This window comes from Pinus tabuliformis, chromosome J (genome assembly GCF_031772625.1).
Source record: "Pinus tabuliformis cultivar Carrire ecotype Pingquan chromosome J, CPIR1, whole genome shotgun sequence".
NCBI lineage: Eukaryota > Viridiplantae > Streptophyta > Pinopsida > Pinales > Pinaceae > Pinus > Pinus tabuliformis.
Window position 1 is genome coordinate 1,332,306,546 of NC_142295.1, and position 25,011 is coordinate 1,332,331,556.

Here is a 25,011-nt window from a genome sequence, read left to right on the forward strand (position 1 = left end):
AATAGAAATTGGTGTTCCCCCTGACTAGCAGCCAATTTGGAAAGAGTTGAATATGTGTCAGCCACAATGATATTGTCAGCATCCATCTTTCCCTTCCAAGTGATTGAATCTTGGGTTCCTATTCGGCAAATGCCAATGTGTTTTATAGCAAAAATAATCTTATTCCATTCCAGTGCCATATGACCATTGAAATCGAGAGTATGAGCCTCTTTCCAAATGGGAAGTGGACCCTGCCAATCATTTATGACTTGACCCCACAAATATACTCCATGTCCATTAATGTGGTGTATGATGTTTGCAGAGATGGAGCATTCCTCTCGAGCGCCCAGGATTGGGTCAATTCCAATAAGGATACAGTTTCGCCATTGAAATTTCCATGCAAGATGTTGAAAAAATAATTTTTTCATTTTCAGAAAGCTTTTCCAGATAGCTGATCCCTGTTTGATGCCAATAATGCCTTTGCTGTACCAAAATCTGAAATCTTTATCCTTGAGATACTTATGTTGTATGATCTTACTCCATGTACCAGCGCCAATTTGAAAGATTTATTAATATTTGTAAAGTTCAATAATTGATTGATTTGATTGAGTTAGTTGTCAAATTAATAGTAGGAATAATTATTATTAGTTATTATTTGTAAATACAAGTTGATTTATAAATGTTATTTAAAAAAAATCAGATTATAGTCTTGAGTCATTAATTTATTTCTTTAAATTCTAAAACACTTTTAAATAAATAATTTTTTTTTAAACATACTCCAAACCCAATTTTAATTTTATTTATGTTAATCCCATTTCTAAAATATTATAAAATTTATATTCATCCCATTTGTAAAATATTGTAAAATTTAGAAAACAATAAATAATTATTGTATTACGGCATATTTCATATCTAAATTACAATAGGAGACGTATAAGCCTGGTCTAACATCGTCCCACCCATCAATACGGCCATTAAGCGGCCTTCTGCAACCTCAAGTGAATACGGCCATGGCTACCTACAGCAACGTCTTCTGCTGGTTGGACGCGATGAGATGAAATATTTGAGAGCTCCATTGATAGAGAGATCCAAGAATATATGAACTACATTTTCATATCACCACGAAAGTTTACTAACTTCATTCATGTAGTGACTTTATACGACACATGCTTAAAATTACTAAAAATTTATTTTAAATAACTAAAAATTACAATATTATAAATAATATTACAAATTTCAATCAAATAAATTAAAAACTTAAAATATTTAAACCAAATCTTAATTAAATCTAAGAAAACTTTTCATTAAATATATTAAACATTATTATATAATTCTTATATTTTTTAAATTATTAAAGAAAATTAAATATATACTAATAATTATAATAAATATTAAATTTTTCATATATTTTTAATTATTAAATAAAATTAAATATATATTAATAATTATACTAAATATTAAAATTAAGTTACTTTACTTATACTTTTTATTTTGCTGGTTTACTTTTTTAATTAATATAAGGGAAAATTTTATTATTTTAAATGAAATGATTTATTTTATTATTTTTTATAATAGTTTAAAATTTTAATTTTGTAAAAAATTTAAACTTTAATGATATTTAATTTCAATGATAATAATGTAAGTGGTGGTGTTGATCGACTAATATCTAATATCAACATAGTTTTGTTGAGTTAAAAAATTAATAAACTTAATATAAGATCAACAACCTAAAAGAAAGAGATTTTCATATTCAACTATCTTAAAGTCACAAAAGTAATCGATTCTTTCATTTAATAGCGTTTTTGGAATGTAGCTCATGAGAATTTGTTCTTATTTTAACCATGCATATTTTATTTTTTACACTAGTCAAAGGTCTAGAGATACTTTTGATTTTCAAGACTTGAGTTGATCACCTCTTTATATCTTAGTTTCCTTTTCTCTATGACTCTTTAGCACCCCACAATTTTTCCTTAAATTTTAATGTCATAATATTTTAAATATTATTTTTATTATGAAAAATGATCCTTTCCTTTATCTTCTCAATAGTCTAGTTAAGATTGGACATCTTTATACTATCCAGTTAAAAAGTCCACACCAATTTCTAAGATGGAGCAAGATCCAATAATCCATTTCAAATTGCTAAAAAACCAAGGAGTCGTCTAACGAGGCGGAGGAATTGCCACGGACGGCCAAAAATAGCCGGAATCTGGGTAAAAAAATTTCAAAAAATCTGGTAGAGGTAGTGTTTGAATCGTGTTTTTGATGGTGGAAATGGATTCAACGCCATCAAAAACGTCTAGGACACCTAAAATTTTAAAGTTTAACAACTATAACTTGGATTTACAAAAATCCTTGCCAGATTTTTTCTAAATATAACCAGAATTTCCATAACTTTCTGAGCAACTCCTCCGCCCCATTAGACTACATGAAAAACCAATACTTGGAAGAGAGCAGGCTGCACCAAGATTGAAAGATATATGGGATTATATTGGGATACTTTCAAACTAACTCTTGATAATCACCTTTTCCATAGAGGCACGTTTTTTGTTTTTCACCTACCGACAAGTTGTAGATGCTTTATTTTTTTTTTTCAATATTCAAAAATTTTCAATCGAGACACTGATAAATTAAAATTTCAACAGCGATTCTATATGCGGAAACAGAACTTAAGGAAATCATAAAAAACTTATTAATTATAAAAATGGAATGAACTTTTATGCCCAGTAAAAACGAATTACCTCCAGCCATTGATGATAATAATTCTGGATTATGTGAACCTCCACCAGCCAATGAATTTGCACCGTTGTTCGTTCTCAATCAAACCAACAATTTGAAGAAGATCTAAGAAATCTCAGAACGCTGGAGCCAAGAGCTTTTGCAATAACGAAATGCCTTCAGCGGTTCAATTAACTCTTGCGCAGAGTTTCTCTCTTTCAAAACGTATACAAAATATGTTGTCAAAGCAACTGTTCCAATTGCTTTAAAGGCATGGTATTCACTTGCGTAGCACCAAAAGTAATGATTTATTCACTGGATTTTGCACCTTTGTGATTTAAACTCCTGCTACGAGCTCCTCGTCAACAATTTAAAATTCTTGCACTTCACGCATATAACCAAACACTGAAGATTAGTGATGCGTCTAATAAGTTTCTTCCATCGCGGCAAAGAAACAAACTGAGGGCTTCACTCTTCGCTCTTAAAACCAAGCGACTGATCAAAATAGCTGAAAGCAGCAACGGTAAAAAATAACGTAACACAATCTTCACACAAGCAAAAAGAAAAGAATACAGAAAATCTAAAGGCACTTCCAAGCTCCGCTCTCTCAACTTGATGGTGTAAAACTGAAGGAGATTGAGATGCAAGCTTGAGGACCAAACAGATAAATTTATAGCCAAGCTTCCATCAAGCTTCTGATGGCTATGTGTCAGGTGTTCCACAGATCAAGGTAGAGAACTCCAGATGGAGTAATGGACCACTTCAGAAGCTCCCAACAAGAAAATTAATTAACTGCAGTTGATTTCCTTAATTTAAGGAAATTACTGCAGTTGGTTTCTAGAAATTAAGGAAAGACTGCAGTTGGCTTCCACAATTGTAGGCAGCAGTTGGTAAAGAACTTAATGGAGCTTAACATTCTCCCACTTGGTCCATACTTCCAAACTTAATGTCTCAACTTGAAACCCATTGATAATCTGTATTAAGTAATAGATACATGAATCATGGCGATAAGTCCTCTAAACACGAGTATTATCTTCCATGTATTACTATGTATTTATTCTTATTATAATTTATGTGGCAACAATTTCTTAATGAATAAACCTTATGTTTATTCTTGGTCCTTCTTAAATGAATTTTCTCGAATCAACTTAAGGTGCACATAAATATGAGAAAAAACATCACAATAATTAAGAATTTCATTAAAATAACATTGTCCATACAATGAGAAACTACATAATGGAACCAAGTCCCATATTCATTACATGATCCTTGAATTTAAATGGTGGCATGCCCTTAGTCAAAGGATCAGCGATCATCAACTCAGTGCTGACGTGCTCAATGACCACTTGCTTTTCTTTAACACGTTCCCTTATAGCTAAATACTTAATGTCGATGTGTTTATTTCGACTCCCACTTTTGTTGTTTTTAGACATAAAAACAGTAGTTGAATTATCACAATATATTCTCAATGGCTTAGAGATAGAATCTATAATTCTAAGCCCAGAAATGAAACTCTTAAGCCATACACCATGTAAAGTAGCCTCAAAACAGGAGACGAACTCGGCTTCCATAGTGGAAGTGGCAATCAAGGTCTGCTTGGCACTCCTCCATGATACAGCTCCACCGGCCATCATAAAAATGTAACCTGATGTTGATTTGCGTGAATCAACACATCCAGCAAAGTCAGAATCTGAGTAGCCAATTACTTCCAAGTTGTCCGTCCATCTATACATAAGCATGTAGCCTTTGGTTCCTTGAAGGTACCTCATTACTTTCTTTGCAGCTCTCCAGTGGTCTAAACCTGGATCACTCTGATATCGTCCCAACATTCCCACAACAAATGCAATGTCAGGTCTTGTGCAGACTTGAGCATACATTAGGCTTCCGACAGTGGAAGCATATGGACTGTTCTTCATTTGTTCCCTTTCATAGTCGTTCTTCCGGCATTGGTTCAAATTGAACCTATCACCCTTCACAATGGGAGCTACACTTGGTGAACAATCCTTCATCCGAAATCTCTCTAAAATTTTATTAATATAGGTTTCCTGTGATAGACCCAAGATGCCTCGAAATCTGTCTCTATGGATCTTAATGCCAATGACATAAGATGCCTCACCCATATCCTTCATATCAAAATTTTTAGAGAGGAATTGTTTCACCTCATGTAGCAAACCCTTATCATTGGTTGCTAGAAAAATGTCATCCACATATAAAACAAGAAAACAAATTTTATTCCCACTAACTTTCAGGTATATACATTGATCCATAATGTTTTCCACAAAACCAAAAGAAGAAATTAGATTATGGAATTTCAAATACCATTGGCGGGATGCTTGTTTTAAACCATATAATGACTTCTTGAGCTTGCAAACCAATTGCTCACCATCACTAGAGGGGAATCCTTTAGGTTGTTTCATGTAAACCTCCTCCTCTAGATCTCCATTAAGAAAAGTTGTTTTCACATCCATTTGTTGCAACTCCAAGTCAAAATGGGCTACTAATGCCATAATAACGCGCAAGGAATCTTTCTTAGATACAGGAGAAAAAGTCTCTGTGTAGTCGATTCCTTCTTTCTGAGTGAATCCCTTAGCAACAAGTCTTGCCTTGTATCTCTCAATGTTGCCCAATGAGTCTTTATTTGTCTTAAAGACCCATTTACATCCAATGGCTTTTGCACCATTAGGCAACTCAACAAGATCCCAGACTTCGTTACTCTTTATGGAATTCATCTCTTCCTTCATTGCATTGTACCATGGTTCTGATTCTTTGCAACTCATGTCTTGTGAAAATGGCTCGGGATCATTTTCGGCTCCAATGTTGTAGTCAGATTCTTGTAGATACACAACATAATCATTAGGAATTACTGATCTCTTTGGTCTAGTAGATATTCTTAATGTTGTACCATCATCTTCCTGAGAAGTATGTGGTTCAACTTGTTGTTCAAAAGTTCTTGGCAACTCTTGAACTCCTTGATCTAATGGAATATCGTCAGCAGCTTGTGGAACTTCAACAATTGGTTGTTCAACACCAGTTTGTACTTGAGGGGTGCTATGAACAATAACCAATCTATCACTTGAAGTGGAAGGTTGAAATTTTGAATGATCCTTCTCAGAAACTATGTTTCTGATTTGATCGCTCCCACTGATCAAGTCATTTTCAAGAAACTTTGCATTTCTTGATTCCACAATCCTAGTGCTGTGAGATGGACAATAAAATCTGTAACCTTTAGACCTTTCAGCATATCCAATGAAATACCCACTAATGGCCCTTGGGTCCAGCTTCTTCTCTTGTGGATTATAAATTCTCACTTCAGACGGGCATCCCCAAACGCGCATATGTCGCAAACTCGGTTTCCAACCTTTCCATAATTCAAATGGCATTTTAGGAACCACCTTGGTTGGAACTCGGTTTAATATATACACTGCCGTCTTAAGTGCTTCAGTTCACAAGGATTTAGGAAGATTGGAGCTGCGAAGCATACTCCGCACCATGTCCAATAATGTTCGATTTCTTCTTTTTGCTACACCATTCTGGTCGGGTGAACCAGGCATGGTGTATTGGGCAACAATCCCATGCTCTTGAAGAAATTTAGCAAATGGCCCAGGTGCTTGTCGATCTTCTGTGTATCTACCATAATATTCTCCACCTCTATCTGATCTCACGATCTTAATTTGCTTGTCGCATTGTTTCTCTACTTTAGCCTTAAAGATCTTAAAGGCATCTAATGCTTCACTCTTTTTATGAAGCATGTAGAGATACATATATCGTGAGTAATCATCTATAAAGGAGATGAAGTATCTCTGACCATGTGAGTCCATGTCTGGACTACATATATCAGTATGTATGATTTCTAATATGTCCGAACTCCTATTGGCACCTTTCTTTGACTTGTTGGTCTGCTTTCCCTTTATGCAGTCCACACAAGTCTCAAAATCAATAAAATCCAGAGTATTAAGTACCCCTTCATTTACCAATCTTTTAATTCTTTCTATGGAGATATGACCTAGTCTCCGGTGCCATAATTTAGAGGAATCTTCATTAATAACACATCTTTTAGTGCCAATGTGAACATGCATTGAATCATAAGTGACATTGTTTTGTAAATTAATGCAGTAAAGACCATTAGACAAAATACCATTCCCAACATAATCAGATTTATAGAATAGACTGAAATTTTTTTCTGAAAAGTTTAAGGAATATCCAAAAGGTACAAGCCTTGAAACTGAAATCAAGTTTCTAGAAAAACTTGGAACATAAAAGGTCTTTTCTAATTCTAAAACAAAGCCACTACTTAAAGTTAAATAACATGTTCCTATAGCTTCCACATGCGAGCCCATCTTGTTTCCTGATAAGATGCTTTGCTCACTTCCCACTGGCTTCCTTAGGTTTTGCAAACCCTGCAAGGAATTCGAAATGTGAATTGTTGATCCAGAATCAATCCACCATGTGTTAATATTAACGTTAACCATATTAGATTCATAACAAACAAATGAGATTAAATTACCTTTGTCCGCAAGCCATTTCTTAAATTTGGCGCATTCCTTCTTCATGTGTCCCTTCTTTTTATAGAAGAAACACTTGGAATCCTTCTTCATATCGGCTTGGGGAGGTACTTTACCTTTCCCTTTCCGATTGGCTTGAGATTTTCCCTTTCCACGCGTTGCCAGCATTGCACTCTCTCCCAGTTCCATCACCAGTCTTTCTTCCTCTTGAACACACATGGTCATGAGTTCATTAATTGACCATTTATCCTTATGTGTGTTATATGAGATTTTGAAAGGTCCATATTGGTGCAGAAGGGTGTTCAGGATGTAGTGCATTAGGAAGGACTCCACTATATCAACCTCGAGTTTCTTTAATTGAGCCACAGTGTCCCTCATCTGCATGATGTGCTCGCGCACACCTTTCACACTGGTGAGCCTTAGGGATGTGAACTTCATGATGAGGGTGCTTGCTAGTACCTTGTCTGAAGTGACGAATTGATCATCAATGGCCTTCAACAAGTCTCGGACTTTTTCATGCTGATCAACGGAACCACGAATACCAGCTGAAATTTTAGTCTTAATGAACATCATGCTTAGACGATTGGATCGCGCCCATCGTTCATAAAGCGTGATGTCCGCTGCAGTGCTGGTATTAGTGAGTGCCGGTGGTTCATCTTTCCTAATAGCATAATCTATGTCCATCCACCCCAAATGAAGGAGAATCCTCTCCTTCCAAATCTTATAGTTATCTCCCTTAAGTTTGGGAATGTCACAATGAATTTCAGAGAAATTTGCAGGTTGTACCACTGCATCAAAATTAAAAATTACATGCTTATGTTAAAATTGAGGCTTAGATAAAATTTCATGTTTTACCAATGTAAATCATGCTCAAAATTGAACCTAGTGACATAAAAATTGCCTGTGGACTAAATTTTCAATTCAAACAGATTCAATTATTCATAATTATGAACTTTATGATAAAACTTATTAATTCATAACTCATGTGGGTAGGTTATGAAATTTTATCCTAATTAATTACATAAATATAATAAAAATTCCCGTGGGATAAAATTTATTATATTTAGTCTAATTAATTACAATTTAATGTCTAAATAATCTTTATGTGATCTAATCAATCATAATATATAATTTTATTTAATTAAAGATGTTGTGGCTATTCTTTAATTAATTAAAATTATATGGATCACTAGACATTATCCATTATAAATTGCATAAACAAAAATATATATATATGGAAGGCAGAAACAATTACAGCACTAATCAAACTCTTAAAAAAAAATTTCTTACAAAATTATAAACATTTCTTTAACCAGAGTAAAAAATGTTCAGTAAAATGAATATGTTAAAATGACATTTTAAATAAACTTCATACAAGAAAACTATATGAGTAGAACTGCGATAAATATTAGTATTACTTCAAATGGCAGCAAGAATTTCTTTATAAAATAAATAAACCTTAAATTCCTTTTTAATGAAAACCATATAATTAAAATATGCACTAATTAAAAAAAGTTATTTTATTATATATATATATATATATATATATATATATATATATATATATCCCATAAAAAACGAATATGGTTAAAGGGTATATATATGTATACACCATATATGGTGCCAACCCACACCGCACATAAACCAAAAAGAAAGGGGCCCATAAACCTTATCCCATGGCAACATATGTGGTAAAGGTTCAAATTACGTGATGGATATATATAAGTATATGGTTATAACCATAACCTATCCCAAACTTACTATCGAGGGCTACGCACCAAGGCAGAGATAAATAGCCGCTCCGATACCAAATCATAAATTAAAATTTCAACAGTGATTCTATATGCGGAAACAGAACTTAAGGAAATCATAAAAACCTTATTAATTATAAAAACTGGAATGAACTTTTATGCCTAGTAAAAACGAATTACCTCTAGCCATTGATGATAATAATTCTGGATTATGTGAACCTCCACCAGCCAGATGAATTTGCACCGTTGTTCGTTCTCAATCAAACCAGCAATTTGAAGAAGATCTAAGAAATCTCAGAATGCTGGAGCCAAGAGCTTTTGCAAGAGCGAAATGCCTTCAGCGGTTCAATTAACCCTTGCACAAAGTTTCTCTCTTTCAAAACGTATACAAAATATGTTGTCAAAGCAACTGTTCCAATTGCTTTAAAGGCATGGTATTCACTTGCGTAGCACCAAAAGTAATGATTTATTCACTGGATTTTGCACCTTTGTGATTTGAACTCCTGCTGCGAGCTCCTCGTCAACAATTTAAAATTCTTACACTTCACGCATATAACCAAACACTGAAGATTAGTGATGCGTCTAATAAGTTTCTTCCATCACGGCAAAGAAACAAACTGAGGGCTTCACTCTTCGCTCTTAAAACGAAGCGACTGATCAAGACAGCTGAAAGCAGCAGCGGTAAAAAATAACGTAACACAATCTTCACACAAGCAGAAAGAAAAGAACTGAGGGCTTCACTCTTCGCTCTTAAAACCAAGCGACTGATCAAGACAGCTGAAAGCAGCAGCGGTAAAAAATAACGTAACACAATCTTCACACAAGCAGAAAGAAAAGAATATAGAAAATCTGAAGGCACTTCCAAGCTCTGCTCTCTCAACTTGATGGTGTAAAACTGAAGGAGATTGAGATGCAAGCTTGGGACCAAACAGATAAATTTATAGCCAAGCTTCCATGAAGCTTCTGATGGCTATGTGTCAGGTGTTCCACAGATCAAGGTAGAGAACTCCAAATGGAGTAATGGACCACTTCAGAAGCTCCCAACAAGAAAATTAATTAACTGCAGTTGATTTCCTTAATTTAAGGAAATTACTGCAGTTGGTTTCCAGAAATTAAGAAAAGGCTGCAGTTGGCTTCCACAATTGTAGGCAGCAGTTGATAAAGAACTTAATAGAGCTTAACAGACACGTTTTTGTTTTCTACCCTTTAAAAGCTAGGGTGCTTATTTTACTTATATCATATTCATAATAATAATTTTTTTATGATTTTTCAATCCGACTTATTTACGAACACACATTCATATTAATATTTTTTTTAACTTTTAATCAAGGGAAACGTTTTTATTTTGTTTGGTTGGTTTTTCTTTCCAGCTTATTTTAATTTTTTTACGGCTCCCGATAATCAAAATTTTATAACTTTTCAATCAAAGTGGGTTATAAATACCTGTCCACGGAGACACGTTTTATTTTTCTTAATTTTCCTGCTTTTATTTATTTATTGATTTATTTTCTATTCACAGTTTTGTATATGCAAATGTGTAATATTGCAAAATAAAACCTCCAGATGTAAACAGATCAAAAGTGGTTGCCACGTATAAAGGTTAAATAACAAGTGATGTGGAAATATAGCATTTTTTAATGCTGGACGCAGCTATAAGAAACCCGCATCGGTTTGTATTTGGTATCACCAATTGCATTTCCGATGCGTAGTCCAGAAAAAGAATGACGACGGAGTTGGGATTCCTGCAGCGGTCAGTTTCAGAGAGTGGAGAGGTTTACGCTAAATTCGCCACTGCTCTTCTTTTTGTTGTATTGGCAGCGGTATGGAGCTTCTTCTCCAGCGGAAGAAAGGGGAGGCTACCTCCGGGGCCTTTCCCGTTGCCCATTATCGGCAACCTTCACATGCTAGGAAAGCTTCCCCACCGAGCGCTGACTGCTCTCTCTATAAAATACGGACCTCTCATGTCTCTCCGCTTCGGCTCCGCCCTCATCTTAGTCGTCTCATCTCCAGAAATGGCCAGGGAGGTTCTAAAGACCCACGATGAGCTTTTCGCATACAAATGTTCGTCGGCCACTTCTAAACATTTGTCTTTTAATTTTACGGACATCATCTTTTCTCCGTATAAGGTTTACTGGACGCAAATGCGTAAGCTATCCGCTATGGAGATGCTCAACTCCAGGCGCTTAGATTACTCTCGTTTTATTAGAGAAGATGAAGTCTCCGCTATGATTCGTTCTATTGTTAATTCAGATGCCCACAAGGACTCTCGTCCTGTCAACATCAAGCAACTTGCGTCGTCCCTTGTGACAGCTATAGTCTTGAGGATGACCTTCGGTAAAAAGTATTCGGACCGGGATTCAGGAGCATTCAGTTCAATGATCAAAGAAATTTTACTGTTACTCGGCTCCTTTAATATTGGAGAATACATACCTTACTTGAACTGGATGGATTTGCAAGGTCTCAACCGTCGGATGAAGAAGCTACGTACAACACAAGACCAGTTGCTAGAGAGAGTAATAGAGGAACATGCTGCCCAAAATCGGAGCAACATGACGCATGATCTTGTGGATGCCTTACTTGCAGCCTCTGCGGATAAAGATAGAGAGCTCCAAATTTCACGAGATGGTGTAAAAGGAATCCTCTTTGTAAGTTAAAATTAACCCAAATTGATGAATATTATATCAAAATTAGATTCAGGAATCCTCTTTGTACGTTAAAATTAACCCAAATTTAATTGTGTGATTATGATGTTGATGTTGATGTTGATGTTGGCAGGACATATTGCTTGGCGGCTTGGAGACGACGCCTACAATGATAGAATGGGCAATGGCGGAAGTGCTGAGAAACCCTCCAGTGATGAAAAAGCTTCAGGACGAGCTGGGACGCGTTGTAGGATTGGGTCGCATGGTATGCGAATCTGATCTTCCTCAGCTCGTTTATTTACAAGCTATGGTGAAAGAAACGCTTTGACTCCACCCAGGCGGGCCTTTCTTGTACCGCCGCTTATCTGCTGAGTCTTGCAATATATTGGGCTATCAAATCCCCCAGAATACCTGCGTTCTCGTCAATCTTTGGGCGATTGGGAGGGACCCAAAGTCATGGGAGGACACCGAAACTTTCAAGCCAGAAAGATTCATGGAAAGAGTTGGCTCGGAGGTAGATGCAAATGGACATCAAAACCTCGGGTGGCTTGCCTTCGGAACAGGCAGGAGAAGATGCCCGGGAGAGCAGTTGGGAATGCTTGCTCTAGAGCTTGGGGTGGCGCAACTCCTTCACTGCTTCAACTGGAGGCTTCCCTTTGATGACATGAACGGGAAAAATCAAGAAATGGAGATGACTGAAAAGCATAATGGATTCACATTGCCCAAGGCTGATGAACTCTGTGCTATTCCAACCCCACGCCTTGAATGCGTTGCGCACCTGAAGTAGGATTTCGATTCTAGTGGAATCTGTGGACAGAGAAGGCTTTTGGTGCAGAAACCGTTTGCCAGTAGTGGCTTCACCCCTTCCCTCATCGTTTTAACGTGTTTGTTTAGTTTTAAGTTGTTTGTTTAGGGTTCAGAAATGTCATAGCTTTTTTAAAGGTGTTTGTTTAGGGTTGAGAATCACGTTATGAGTCATGTATCCATGGTGGTGACTATAGGATGCATAGGATATAAATATGTACGTGTACGTGCTCTCATAAGCCTCTCAATAAAGTGGAAGGGATGGTATTTGTTTTACTATTACGATAAGGTTACTCAGATATGTAATATATCTGAACAATAGAATAGTTTATTAATTTTGTTAATTAAAAGTTTGATTGATAATAACTAGTATAAACTCAATTTCTTGTAAACTTTATTTAAAATATGGTTATTAATTTAAATTTATTCTAAATGTTATAATTAAAATACATGTATTAAAGAATATTTAAATATTTAATTCTAAATATTACCATAAAGATGATAATATATTTTTTTCTCTATATTAATAATGTTAATTAGATTTTGTACCAGATGTTGTAAAGAAAGGTCGTAAGGCATAAATTGAAGAACAATTGATATAGGAATGAGCAAATCCAAATAAGATGCAAAGATGTAGCAGAAATGAAATTCTAAAGCTATATAAATTGAAGTTGATTTAGGGCACCTAAGACTATATTTTTTATTAATTATTGAATTAATATTGCTTCCTTTAGCCATTTGATAGAAGCTTCATGTGATTTTGAAAGCTCCACAGTTGACAAAGCAAATTGGCCAATTGGACTTCCTACTTCTATTAAACTTTTCAGCTAGAATACCTGCCTGAATATCCATGCTTTGCACTTAATTATTAATGGCTCACATGATTAATGGTACCGTGTGAATCTAATATTTTTATGCACTTACAATTAAGGGAGAAAACAAGATCCAAAGAATGTATACCACAAGGACCAATAAACAATCTATTTGATAATCCTTTCTAGGCTCAACAAAAACAACATTACTGCTCCTTAAATTCTTCACAATCAATACGAATGTTGTACAACACAAGGTTCATGTTGTTGCTAATCAAGCAATAGTTCTGATCGAGAATGACACCAAATTCCTTCAATCTCATACAGTGATTAATGGACCAAACATAGGTGTACTAGCTACAATGACATATCATTTTACTGGTGTTGTCATGTCAAAATCAATGTGATACAATTAAGCCACCTTTAAGAAGAATCACATTGCAATTTTTATACAAGGTTGTCTGTCCTATCATTACCCATTCTGACTAAAATAACTTTACTGCTCACTATTAACACCTGGACCACAATTTGTAAGTATGATGTAGTTTTAAAGAACAAATATTCCGCAGTAACCTCAAGAAAGGATGCAGATTGGATTGTTTGTCTTAGATAAGCTTAAAATGTGCATACATAATTCACTCATAGCAAGGGATAGTTGAAAGCTTAGACATTGCTAACTCACAGAAGCCGCCCCAGATTTGTAAGTTCAGATATTTGTATTCCTAATATATAAAACCACATCCAATATTTTAGAGATGGCTCATATTGTCAAAAATCAATGGTTTTGTGGCAGAATATATGATGTTTTTTTCCCTGAGAAAAAATATTATTTATAAAAATTCTTCAATTGAATCATTGTTACTGTAATAGTGGCAATTGGAATGATATTAACTCCCATCCACGTGTTGTCTATGTTAAAGGATTAAATTTACTTTACAATGAGAGATAAATAAGATCCATGACTCTGATCTTCTAAAACAATATTCATTTTCCATGAAAGGGTACCATTAGAAGTATAACATCTTGAAAGGCTATCAAATAATGAACAAAATTTAAAAGTGAAATTGAAACTCCAAAAAAAAATTGATTCAAAAACTTCAAATGAAATAATAATCCATAGGAAAAGTGTAGATTATTTCACCCATAACCAACTAAACTACAAAATCCAGGAAGCTAACCAATTACTCTTTCCTATGGGTTAAAATAATACAATGAAGACAACTTAAGAGACCTAAGAGAGTATAGTTGGAGGCAATCTTTGCAAGAATGGTAAAGCTCATATATTCAGGTCACAACCAATGACAATTCGAGAGAACATGTACAAGCATTAAAAATAATAACCATGTTGACCTTTCCTTGCCATAAAATGCAGAGCTTAGTGGTAGCCCATTAAATTTTTATTAAAATCTTCAATATAAATAGTGAAAACCAATCATCAACATACCAAGAAATAATAATTCCCTTACTAAGATGACAGTGTGAACATGCAAGCAATATGAAACATAGACCAATCTCTACAGGTGATAGATTTCACATGAACGTAACAATTTGAAACTCCCTCTAGCTGCTCTATGTTAATTATGATAAAATCATTCTTAACTAAATGACCATAAAACAAAACCTTGATCTCTGAAAATATACTGGAAGAGAAATATCTTCATTTTTAATAGAAAATAATTATTTTTAATTTGCCTATCACATTTTAGCCAATTATATTGATAAATTAACAAAATAATGCACACTCAAATAATTGACTAATAAATTTAAATAGAGAAGAAACATAATCTGTAGAATGTAGAAACAAATGGCAACTTGTAAACAATTGATACCATTTCAAAACTAGAAATTCTCATAATCAAATTTAAAACTCAAAGAAAGAAAAATGGAATTAAAAGCAAAGAAAAAATTTCTTATAACAGATGTGCTTCGTGCCAACTTCATCTTGAAGTTGAAGCTTGTAGGCACATACATGAAAATAAAAAAAACTCATCTGTAGTTCAGAAATGGCTCCTCTTCCATTGCTAAAAATCAGTGGTTTTGTGGCAGAATATATGAGATTTTTTCCATAAGAAAAAATAATAGTTATAAAAATTCTTCAATTGAATCATTACTACTGACGTAGTGGCAATTGGAATGATATCAACTCCCATCCACTTGTTGTCTATGTTAAAGGATTAAATTACATTTACAATGAGAGATAGATAAGATCCATGACGTTGAAACATTATTCATTTTCCATGAAAAGGTACCATTAGAAGTATAACATCTTGAAAGGCTATCAAATAATGAACAGAATTTAAAAGTGAAATTCAAACTGCCGAAAAAATTGATGCAAAAACTTCAAATGAAATAATAATCCAGAGGGAAATTGTAGATTGTTTCACCCATAACCAACTAAACTACAAAATTTCAGAAGCTAACCAATTACTCTTTCCTATGGGTTAAAATCATACAATGAAGACAACTTAAGATACCTAAGAGAGTATAGCTGGAAGCAATCTTTGCAAGCATGGTTAATCTCATATATTCAGGTCACAACCAATGAAAATTCGAGAGAACATGTACAAGCATTAAAAGTAATAACCATGTTGACCTTTCCTTGCCATAAAATGCTAAGCTTAGTGGTAGCCCATTAAAATTTTATTAAAATATTCAATATTAATAGTGAAAATCAATCATCAACATACCAATAAATAATAATTCCCTTACTAAGATGACAGTGTGAACATGCAAGAATTATGCAACATAGAAAAATCTCTACAGGTGACAGATTTCACATGAATGTGTTAGGTCCCTATAGTACTAGTGTAACCCCTATTGTTATTAGTGCAGGCCCCTTATTATATTATTATGCCCATGTAGTCTCCATATTGTTATTATTGTGCCCCATAGAAGCCCACTATTGTTATTGTTGTGCCAGTATATTATTATTGTTATGTCGCCTCTGATTATATTATGACCCCTTACACTCCTATATATAGAAAGAAGGTCTTGTCATTTGTATTATCCAAGAATCGTTCATTTGTGTAATGTAAATGAGGTTGCCCCCTCTAAGAGGCTGAATTCTAAGGCATTTATATCTCTTTTCTATCTTTTTGTGAGCTGGTTTCATAACATTTGGTATCAGAGCTTTGGATTCTAGGGTTTTGCTGGTCCAAACAGGTCATCATGGAATTTTCGCTACAAAGTTTCAGAAGCTAAAAAAAACCATTTGAGAAGATATCGGTTTGAACCTCGGGTCCCAATTCCAGATCTTGTCTCGCTATATTTTCAGAGATATGATATGAGGAAGTTAGGGTTTTTGGAAGCTTCATACTTTTATCTCAAATAGGTCATCGTGAAATTTTCGCTATAATTTTTTTCTACGAAGGGTTAGAATCTAAAATTAAAACCCATTTGGGCAGAAATCATGTTGAAACTCAGGTCCGAATTTCAAAGCTTGTGTCGCTACATTTTCAGAGATATAATCTGAGGAAGTTAGCATGTTTGCAGAATCCCGAATTACATTCTAAACAGGTGACCTTGGGAAAATCATCATAACCTTCTCTCTGAGCATCAGATTGAAATTTTGTAAGACGTTGCAGAAAGAGGACGAACTGTAGTTTTCGATGTATATTCTTTTAGATCCGAAGGTTGAAACAGTGACACGTGGCATGTCGTACAAGTTCACTCTATTGAAACATTATATAATCAGGTCATCTTAGGAGATTGGGATTAACTCTTCCTTGGAGAATCCAATTTTGATCAGACTGGTGGAATTGGAAAGAGGACTACCGTAGGAAGTAATTTCATATCCTGGAGAGCTGCAATTACAGAGATACAACAGATTCAATATCAATCTCTTATAAAGTGAAAAAAGAGGAAGAAATGCAATATGATATATCAAAATCAGGAGACCAAGTGAAACAAAATTCACTCTCACAAAAGGTAACAGAAGCTAAGATGGATGGTTTAAAGAAAGATGTGGAAGATAAAATGGATGGTTTAAAGAAAGACATGGAAGCTAAGATGAATTTCTTGGAAGCTAAGATGGATGGTTTGGAAGCTAAGATGGAAGGCAAAATGGACAATTTGAAGACAGATTTGTCAAAGTTGCTACAAGAAATGTTTACAAACGGAGAAAAGGTAGTAAAGGAAACTCATGATGAGAAAAAAATAAATGTTAATCATGATTTCATAGACTCTAATGCTGGATTGAAGACCCACCATGTTCCAAAGATCGATATGAGGAAGTTTGATGGCAAGGATCCCAGAACATGGATACTACAGATGGAGCAATTTTTCGATCTCCATAATGTGCAAAACACACAAAAGGTACATATTGCAACTTTATATTTGGAACCAAATCAGTTTGTATGGTATCGATGGATTTCTCTCGTAAACAAATTGTCACTTGGGCAATTTTTATGGAATAAATGATATCGCATTATGAGGATACAAAAATAAACACCTTCTTTAGCCAATTAATAAATCTCAAACAAAAGGGTTCAATGATGGAGCACATTGAGGACTTCCAAAAATTGAACATAAGGGTAAAAGATATTCCAGAGGAGCATAGGATTGAAATGTTCAAAGGGACTTTAAAGGATAACATCCAACATGAGGTTTGTCTTTGGGAACCTAATTCATTAGAGAAGACAATCAGGTTGGCAAGAAAAATGGAAAGAAAAATTATGGAAACAAGGAAGCCTACCACTCACAACTAAGGAAGTGTTGTTGCCCCTAGCCTTCCACAACCTAAAAGGTTGACACCACAACAATTGGAAGAGAAAAGAGAAAAACGGATTTGTTATAGTTGTGATAGAAAATACACTAAAGGTCATAAGTGTGCTGAGAATAAATTAATTTACATAGATTGTGAAAAGAAGGAAGAAAAGGAACAAGAAACATCAAAAGAAGAGGATATACACCAGGAACAAACCCTAGATAAATAAGAAATGAATCCGACCATATCTTGTAATGCATTGGGCAGTGTTACCACTCCTCAAACTATTAAGATAGAAGGACATATCAATAAGAAAAAGGTAATAGTGTTGATTGATTCGAGAAATACCCATAATTTTATTCATTGTAAGATAGGCAAGGAATTGAATTGCTTCTTGTATCCAGCACCAGAGTGGCGAGTGATGGTTGCAAGTGGAGGAACCATAAATTGCTATAGAAAGTGCCATAATATCAAGCTATCCATGGGAGAATATGTATTGAATTGCCCAATGCTTTCCAATCCAATGGGTGGTGTTGATGTTGTACTAGGAGTCTAATGGCTACAATACTTGGGTACAATAGGTTTTAATTTTCAAGAACTTTCCATGAAATTTTCTTCGAAAGGAAAGGAAGTTGAATTAAGGGGTACCACAGGGAAACCAGGAAAGATAATTAGCTATAATGGAATGACAAATCTTCTAAAGAAAGAACAAAGAGGTGTAATTGCACAATTATGTTTGCTAGAGTTTCCCACATCGAAATCATCTATTTCTCCAGATCTCCAAAAAGTCTTGGACAATCATTCCAGGGTATTTGAGACTCCAAAATGTCTCCCACCTATTCGTGATCACGATCATGCTATTCATTTGATTCTAGGAAGTGTTCCTCCAAAAATCAAGCCTTACAAATATCCATATGCCCAAAGGAGTGAAATTGAACGTATGGTTGCAGAAATGCTAGAGGTTGGTATAATTATCCAACCAAATTCAATAAACGAAGCAAGGGGTGAATGGAAGAATAACGAAGCATGGTGGGAACTCATTCAAAAGTTGCAGAAGAACCCAGTTCAAACAATATTTCTAGAACTTGATAAGGAAGGAAAAATCATATTGGAACCTAAAGCAGTCATAAAATCGAGAAATCAACAGCTACGAAATTGATCAATTTCAGAGTATCTTATCAAGTGGAAGAACTTTCCCACTGAAGATTCCACATGGATGGATGATAACTTTATATAGAAGAATCTAGAACTACTCAAGCGTTGAGGACAACACTTTTTGAAGGAGAGGGGCATGTTAGGTCCCTATACTACTAGTGTAACGCCTATTGTTATTGTCGTGCCCTTATATTATTATTGTTATGTCGGCTCTGATTATATTATGACCCCTTAGACTCCTATATATAGAAAGGAGGTCTTGTCATTTGTATTATCCAAGAATTGTTCATTTTTGTAATGTAAAGGAGGTTGCCCCCTCGAAGAGGCTGAATTCTAAGGAATTTATATTTCTTTTCTATCTTTTTGTGAGTTGGTTTCATAACAGAAAATAACAATTTGAAACTTCCTCTAGCTGCTCTATCTTAAATATGAGAAAATCATTCTTAACTAAATGACAATAAAACATATCCTCCATCTCTGAAAATATCTTAGAAGAGATTGGTGCATTCATTCCAGCTTGAACATCTTCATTTTTAACATAAAATAATTATTTTTAATTTTCCTATCGCATTTTAGCCAATTATATTGATAAATTAACAAAATAATGCACACTCAAATAATTGACTAATAAATTTAAATAGAGCAGAAAAATAATTTGCAGAATGTAGTAATAAATGGCAACTTGTAAACAATTGCTACCATATAAAAACTAGCAATTCTCATAATCAAATTTAAAACTCAAACAAAGAAAAATGGAATTAAAAGCAAAGAAAACAAGTTCTTATAACAAATGTGCTTCATCTCAACTTCATCTTGAAGTTTAATCTTGCAGGCACATACATACATGAAAAGAACAAAAACTCATATGCAGTTCGAGTGTATGCCCTGGAGTTTGGGCTGCATAAAAGCTACCCAACTGAAGCATTTATACAAGGCTCAAAAGAGGTTTGACAAGAAATCCATCAAAAATTCTGACCACGCTGAAAAATACAACTTGGTACCCTCAACCCTAACTTCTTAGACAAATCATTATAAAGTACTAAGAGGTTCAGTTGCATAGATCTTAAGGATAGCAAACCAAAACCCTTATTTCCAAGGAAGCTCATATGCACCTATTTTCCATTAAATTCCTAGCACATCATATCTTGCATTCTATCTATCTCATTCCATAAGAGTGTAATCTTTTCAACTCCCACACACAAACACAAGTGGTCGCATTTTTGATAGCAACCCACCAAAAAAATGTGACCCTTGCATACTGCCAGTGTATAACCAACCAAATGTGCCAAGCATTCTCACAAATCTACCCTCAAAATGTCCTTAAGAGGATTCAAAATAAACCCATCGCTTGTGCCCTAGTCGATGTCTCGTTAAGTGTTGGCTTGATGGGGCCTGACCCAGGTTTGGAGGTGATTTAGCCAAACAAATCCCAGCGCTACTGGCCCTTTCGCAACAGTCTACGGAGCACGGACTAAGGTCTCACCCGAAGTAGTATAGAAGGGTGCTAGAACTAGGTTTCTGCACCCTCGAGATGTCTGATGAGTTCAAGTTGTCCGCGGTTCGACCTTGCGCACACGTCGCTACGTGCACTTACCCATACCTCGCAGCCTGTGATGCTGCCTTCACGCAGCCCTACTCGGGGGCTGAACATTGTTATTACCCAAGTCCTTACTAGTATTTCACCGTTATTTGATTAACTTAACTTAATTGCATGTGTAAAGTATACTTAAAAATATAAATCATTCATACAAGTGCATGCAGTAAATAAACAGTATATTTGCAATTGATATCAAACATGTAATAACTCAAGAATAGATACACATAATTTGGATAAAACTTCTCTTTATTATTCTCTTTCCTTGGCTATAGACTCGACTCCGCCCTGCGCACTCAGTTGTAGGGGTCTGCGCACTCAGCTGCAGAGCCTTCTCCTACTCTATGACCTAAGACACACTTTACACTTGCTCTATGCTTCTACTTCTCTACATAATACTTCGCTCTCCATTTTACACTTAGAGCCTCACTCTATTTATACAATCCCATGGTCTGTGGACCATGGGTAGGCCAACATTACATTACAAACTAGGGCGGACAACCCTATGACTCTAACATACTTCCGTGCCACAATTCGCGGGGCTTTACAACATTGTTCGGTTAAAACATTGGATTTGAGCCCCAAAACATGCCTCGGGGGGATTCCATGCCCAACAGGCCCCCAACACAAACATCGTGACTCGCCCTCGAGTCACTCTGTCGGTGCGGCGATCTTGGCACAAATGTCCTCCAAATATCCTTGAACTGTGCTGATATCCGCAATGCACTGCACCGCTACTTACTGGATCTGTTGCATCCTTTGTTCTGAGACCTCCGTGTCTGAATTGTTTCCCTACATCTGTACCAGCATCTACTGCATATGTTTATAGTCTCACACCTTTGTCTAGCTCCTCGGAGTGTGAAGACTGTGCTTCAGCCAACTAGTCAAGTGGGCACACCAACCATGTGGGGCTCCATCCCGTCCTCCGCCATGGTTCGCGGAGAATCCCTAGCTTCCATAGTTGTGGTCAGCCTCGCGCCCTTTACTACTTGGAACGTGCTAGCCTGGTCACTACGTTTGGTGATATGCGGTCCAAGAAAAGGCAACATGCTAACTAGTTCAAGACGATAGTTCTCCAACTTGTCAGTATGATCGTACGCACCTTTCCTTACCACCCTCGGTTTTTCATCGAGAAATGATTCCTTTATTTTGTCTTCCATCTTCTTAACCTCTGTGCCCATCGAAGTGCTTTTCTCCCTTAGCCATACCCAATCTTTTTCAAGTTCGCGAAGTCTAAGGTTTCCCTATTGGATTTCTTCCTCGAGTCTTATGTGTTCTGTTTCTCGTGGCTATGTGATTCCTTCATTCCGGGCTTGGCGGAGTGTCGTATCTACGGGTGATGCTATGCTCGAACTAGGCTTCACATGCTCCATAGGGATCACAACCCCTGCCTCATACTTCAGCTTTGGAAGTGCTTTCATGGTCAGGGTTTTGTACATGGTCCTATAAGCCCATAAAACTACTCGTACGCACAGGTCCCAGTTAGTGCGTCTCACACGGTGGACCGTGTTCAGCACTTTGCACATTTTGTCAGAGACCTCCCCATGTATAATCTCAGCACGCTTGGTCTTATCATACTTCATTGATCGTGTCCTCGTCTTGCTTGCTCCTGCTTATTGTTCCTGTTTCCTATTGTGAGGATGGTGTGCGTTCGTGTAGGTTGCGTACCATATGCCTGTACCCATCTTGAGAGGTGGGTGCACAGGCTATTTCGTCCATCATACCCGGCTTCCATCCATAGCTGAGGCTTTCCAAACTGTATAACCATCATTCTTCTGCAGTTGCGCCAATTCTCAAAACTTCCTTGATGCATACCCCACCATCTAGCGGGCGTAGCGTGCAGTGCCCATTTCAGAGTGACAAAACGTTGTTGTTCTGGCACCTTTCTTTCAAATTTGTTCAGGAATTCATCCACCGCTGTCAAACCATCATACACAAGTAGATCCCTTTCCTCTGTTTTCACGCAGTGCAGTGATCTAACTATCATGTTACAATTGAGCGTGGTTACCTCACGTAACTGGTTCTACCATCGTTCTATTTCCTCATCTGAATCCGATGTGCAGGAGCTTTCGTGCTCCCATGAAATCCTACCATCCACTGTAGGGTTCAAACAATCCTGTTCCTGAGCATTTATCTTGTAGATACATTCTAGATCATCGTCGTGCATTGGCTCTGTGTAGCACGATCCTTTCACAGGGTCTAAAGGTACCACTACACGCAGTGAATTTTTCTCAAAAATCATTTTACGCTTCTTCAGATTTATCATTCTGTTAATATCAGTGGCCTAATCTATTCCCAGTAGCGCAGGATAGGGATTGTTGTCATCGATAATCTCTATCACTTCGAAATCTACAAGCGCGCTCACACCTTCGATGTCTACCATTATTCCCTGCAATCTTCCCATCGGTAGGATCTTCTGTTGGTTCGCCATTCGCAATTGAATAGGGGACCATTGCAACGAGGGCCTACTCATGCACTCCCATGTCTGCTTTGGCAGTACGTTTGCATCCGATCCTAAATCCAGAATCACTTGATCCATTTCATATTCCCTAATTTGCGCAGTCAATCTCATCTCCCTTCCTGTTCACATTGTATGCTTCCCGAGCTTCCGGACTACACGCGGTTCTCCTGGCCCAGCACACTTAGTGATGAGTTCCTGCAGTCCTTTCATAGCCTTGCTATCGCGCAACAGCTTCATGCATGTCTCCAGAAAGGTAGTAAGCATTGATGGGTCCATCTTCGGTTCTAGTTTGTCCTTACTACTTGAAGTGGAGGCCTCCGTGAAGCTCGTCTTAGCTTCCATGAATGTCTCCTTTGCATGCTCCAAATCAAATTGTGGTTCCTTTCTAGGAGCCTTGTGAACCCAAGCACTTTCTTTAGGTTTCTTGCCCTTGTCATCTCCTATCGTAATACTTCTTCGAAGCACAATGTTTACATTTGGGTCCTCTTCGCACGGCTCAAACCTCATCATTTGCAGATTTTGAGTTGGGGGAGGTTGGAGTATTCCTTTATCGCACAACCTCGCTATCTGTGTGGGGCAGTCCTCTGTCTCATGATCAGACTGTGTACAATATAAACATGATTCTCTCGTCGGATTTGTACAATTGCGGGCATAATTCCCTAGCCCTCCACAATTGTAAAAAATCAGTTGTCCACGACCCCTTCCTAGTCCCATTTTACCTCAACCTCATCCGTGCCCCTGAAATCCAATGCACGCCATCCCTGTATTTTGATCGAGGGCTCGTGTTTCAGTCTGAACTCTATAGGCAGGAGTTCGATCCATCATTAGTTCATAACTTCTATAGGTGCATTCATCATGGACTACTGACCTACAGAAATTACATAACAATTGTTGGGATGTCTGCATATACTTTTGTAATAGGTGACAGTTATCTGTAGTGTGCTTCCCTCCTATCTGACAAATTGTGCACCATAATGCAGGTGTTGCGCTTGGCCCTGCTTGTGCCTCTGGTCTGAATGGCATTGGCCCTCCTGCCGCTAGGTAGTTCGCAAAGACTGGATAATGGTCCTTGTCATGCCCCTGGAGTTTACATTTTACGCACCATATCTCCTCACGTGCTTCTGGGCGAGTTGTCATGTCCTGTTTCAAACTCTACATTTCCAAACACAAATTTTTCAGTTGCGCGTGGATTTGTTGGACTCCCAGGCTAGGATCTTGTATTGGGGCCTCGTGCAGTCTCATTGCAATCTATAGAGCTTCGGCCTGAGTGGATTACTTCTACTGTGACAATGTCATCCTTAGATGCAGTGTTAGTGATGCTATAAACCATGTGTGGTGTTTCCCATCTGTCAAGGTCATGTTGGCTTCACAAATCATGCTCTTCAGTCTCTGATCTAGTTCCAAGGGGGTCTCGCCTAGAAGTATCGCGATTTACTTAAACCTGATAATTGACTGTGTTTCTGATTTTGTCCTACTAAATTCCCTGTTCAATGCAGCCTGGATATCTATAATCCCCGCGTTTGGATGGTCATTAGAATGCTTGATATACCATGTCAGTGCGCGATCCTGCAATGCGCTTACCAACGTTTCATTCTTTATATTGTCATCCATGACTCCTTGTGCTTCCCATACAGCCTTTACCACGAACCAAAATTGGTCCAAATCTTCGTTCCCTACTCCTTTGAACACCGACAATTTTATCACGCTCACCATATTGAACTGTGGTGGTGGCGGAGGTGGTGTGAAACTTTTGCAGGCTCTTCCTCACTTTCTCGCGAAGGTGAAATCAAGGGGCTATTTTCTATCTCTACGCTACCTTTGTTTCTATAGATCCTCCCACTTCACGTAGCCTCAAACATCAATTTATTTGCATAACCCACTTTTCACACAG

General features: G+C 36.7%; 2 pseudogenes; both read left to right on the plus strand.

Moving 5' to 3' along the window:
- The first annotated feature begins 10,648 nt into the window (after positions 1-10,648).
- On the plus strand, positions 10,649-11,601 carry LOC149232262 (cytochrome P450 750A1 pseudogene; annotated as a pseudogene).
- A 172-nt stretch (positions 11,602-11,773) lies between these two features.
- LOC149232263 (cytochrome P450 71AU50 pseudogene) lies at positions 11,774-12,376 on the plus strand (annotated as a pseudogene).
- The last annotated feature ends 12,635 nt before the right edge of the window (positions 12,377-25,011 follow it).